The following is a 3465-nucleotide window of genomic DNA, read 5'->3' as shown; positions in this document are numbered from 1 at the left end:
GGCAGTGCGTGTTAGGCACAGACTTATCCCTGCTTAGGATTCGGGATAAACTTCCTAGGATGAATCCTAAATTGACAAATTCTTGAAAAAGGTTGACGTGGGAAAGAAAGAATTTTATATTCTATTTCCCGGTCTTCTTTTAGGGTGAAGGCGAACCCGAACACAAGGAAGGAAGAATTTTATATTCTATTCCCTGATTCTGGAAAGGAAGAATTTTATATTTTATTTCCAGTTGGAAAGGGGACTCGAGGTGGGATCTCCATCCCCAGAATCCGGAACGGTGAAACTAGGAGTGGGACCTCCATTCCGAGAATCGAAAGATTCGGATAATCCTAACTGTCAGAAGGTTTGATTACCGAACTAAAGGTGAATTTCTCGTTTATCGAGAGTTAATTATGGTTTTGACCCTAACTGTAGGAAGGTTTGGCCAAATGGGAGGTTGAGGTGACCCTAACTGTAGGAAGGTTTGATCACTCGATTTGAAAGTGGACCTCTCGTTCATTGGAGGAATCGAGAGGGGATTTTGATTGTGGTCCTAACTGTAAGAAGGTTTGACCAATTGGGAGGTTTGAGACGATCCTAACTGTAGGAAGGTTTGATCGCTCGATCTGTGGACCTCTCGTTCATTGGAGGAATCGAGAGGGGAGTTTGACTATGGTCCTAACTGTAAGAAGGTTTGACCAATTGGGAGGTTTGAGACGATCCTAACTGTAGGAAGGTTTGATCCCTCGATCTGTGGACCTCTCATTCATTGCAGGAATCGAGAGGGGGATTTTGGTTGTGGTCCTAACTGTAGAAAGGTTTGACCAGGTGACAGATCAAGATTTATTATATCCGGACTCTAACTATGAAAGTGTTGAGTGCACGAACATAGCGTAAGTTTGATTGGATTAAACTTGATCGAATTTGGTGGTCCCACCGTCAATTAGTCTGATCGGTGAGAGATTTAGTGTTCATCACTTTGTTCATATCGATCGGGTTATCCCTAAGAATATTAACATTCTTTTGGGAACTTCCCGTTACACGAATTATCCACCCCTAGCTTTCTTGTAAAACTGGGTGTAACGAGGAGTACGTTATCCTCAATCGCATGTTCAGGTTATCCTTAAGGATATATGATTCTCTAGGAACTTCCCGTTACATAAATCGTCCACCCCCAGCTTCCTCTGCGGAACTAGTTCGGACATTATTCTCAGTTACATGACCGGGTTATCCTTAAGAATATTAGCGTAATATTCTCCCAGAACTTCCCGTCAAAAGTGGGAAACAGTTTAGACTCATATACCTATTGGAGTATGCAGGGAGCAGTTTAACCTCTTGCACCTGTTGGAGGATTGAGAAACAGTTTATACTCGTATACTCTTTGGAGTCTTGTTTCGACTTAATTGAACGATATAACGTCGGCTTCAACCAAGGTTTGGATGCTATTCTTGAGAGCAAAGCACTCCTTGGTGGGATGAACGGCCCTCCTGTGTTATGCACAGTACTTTGGGTCCGTAGTGTTGTCAGCTTCCTCCTGATTTGTGATAGGTGGTAGCTTTATCTTGTTGCTTCCAAGGAGGGATTCGAAGATGGCTGGAACGTCTTCGTCCTTGAAGGAATACTCTTTTTTGAGTCTCGGGTCCGAAGTCTTTTGCTGTCTTCGGGATTGCTGTTGTGACATTCGATTAGCACCAATAGCAGCTGCAGGTGCCTTGCCCTTACCATGAGAGGCGAAGTTCGAGTTCAGAGGATTAGCCGTCGGTAGATTCCTCTCGGCCTTCTTCCTTCGGAGGAAGCGTTCGGCTTGTTCACCGTGCACCTTCAGATCCTTCTATGTTTCGAACGGTTCCGTCCCCATTGCTTCCAACACGTCCAATGCGAGGTTGTTGTGGCAAGTTTGGAGAATGAACTCCTCAGTGATCGGGTCCCGACAGTTCATCGCCTTGTTCCGGAACCTCTTGACAAAGGTGTTGACCAATTCCCCGTCCTTTTGTTTCTCGTCGAGCAACGTTCCGATGGATATCTCGGTGTCGTCATCAAAGAAATTAGCGAGGAATTTAGTTTCCATGTCATCCCAGCTATTCACGCTTCCTGGCTTGAGGCGGCGATACCAATCGAAGGCGGCTCCATGAAGAGTGCCAACGAAGGACCGTACCATCAGAGGCTCATTACCAGAGATAACCCCCAAGTGTGATTTGAAGTAAATCAAATGCTGAGTGGGTGAACCCATCCCATTAAACGGCGTGAAGTTAATTAGATTGAACTTCGCCGGATATGGGATGGATTCCCATTCTCTTGGGTATGGACAAGGAATGCCTGTTTTCTTCATCTCTTGAGCGGAAATCAACGTATTGATTTTGCTCTCGAGGTTTTTGATCTTCAAGCTTTCACCTGTGTTTTCACTAGCATTCTCGTTACCACCCCCTGCATTGATGGGAGGATTATTAGCATTATGAGCTTCATTTGCATTTGTGTCTTCATCTTCCAGATTAACCTGGTTACGACGACTTGGCTCGCCTTGCAGGTTTGTCAATGCTTGGATTTGTTGGTCATGCATTTCTCTCATGTTCTGCATGGCCATCTGCATTTCGAACCTGAAGCTATCCTGTTGTTCAGCCATGGCCTCTTCAAGCATCATGGTCACTTGTTCCGCACTTATCATAAGTACCTCGCGGGGTTGTCCCTCGCTGGATACCGTATTATCTGATACAACTGCGGAGCCGGCATCAGATTCTTCATCTTCTGAAGGTAGTCTTGTCCGAATCCTACCATAGGTTGCTCGCTTGATGGTTCCGGACTGCAGACGGGTTCTAGGCCGGGATGCTTTCAGACGATGTCCCTTTGCTGGTCATGTTAGTGGTGACCCTCGGAAATTCCCCATCTTCAACCACCGCTCTCCTTCGTCGGAAACGCCTAGGCCTTGGTTTTGGCATTTTGGTACTGAGTCTTTCGAAAACCGAAACTCTTTCAGGAACTATCTTGATGCAGTTACACTCAGACAATACTGCCCGAATGAGTTTGGAACATAGGCATTGAGTTTCTTGTTCTCGAGGACTCCTCTTCCTGGTTTTACTCGTACCCCCAACACGATAGTACAATTCGTCTGCTTGAAGGTCGGAGTGACCTATCGTGTGTTGGCACGACTTCTCAGGTATAACATTATCGTCATCAGACGATAATGTTTCCTTCTGAGGGTGAACTGCCTTCTTTGGGCTTTCAAAAGTCACGCGCCTCGAAACATGCTTTTGCGGGCGTGAGTTCTCAGCGGACTCTTGGACTTCAATGCGCAAATTGGTGCGCCTAGCTGCCCTGATCTCTTTGTCATGTTGGAGGTGTTGGCGACCCTCAGCATGTTGAGTCGTTCGGGGCTTCTTCATCGGGCCCAAACGTTCTTGAACTGGAGCTTTGTTTCTTTCATCGGGATATGGACCGAGGCGCTCTAAAACTGACTTCTTTCTTCGGGATGATTCTGCGTGATCTCCC

The sequence above is a fragment of the Asparagus officinalis genome, chromosome 1 (assembly GCF_001876935.1).
Source record: "Asparagus officinalis chromosome 1, Aspof.V1, whole genome shotgun sequence".
Taxonomy (NCBI): Eukaryota; Viridiplantae; Streptophyta; class Magnoliopsida; order Asparagales; family Asparagaceae; genus Asparagus; species Asparagus officinalis.
The sequence above is the reverse complement of the archived record's forward strand: the minus strand, read 5'-3'. Positions refer to the sequence as shown.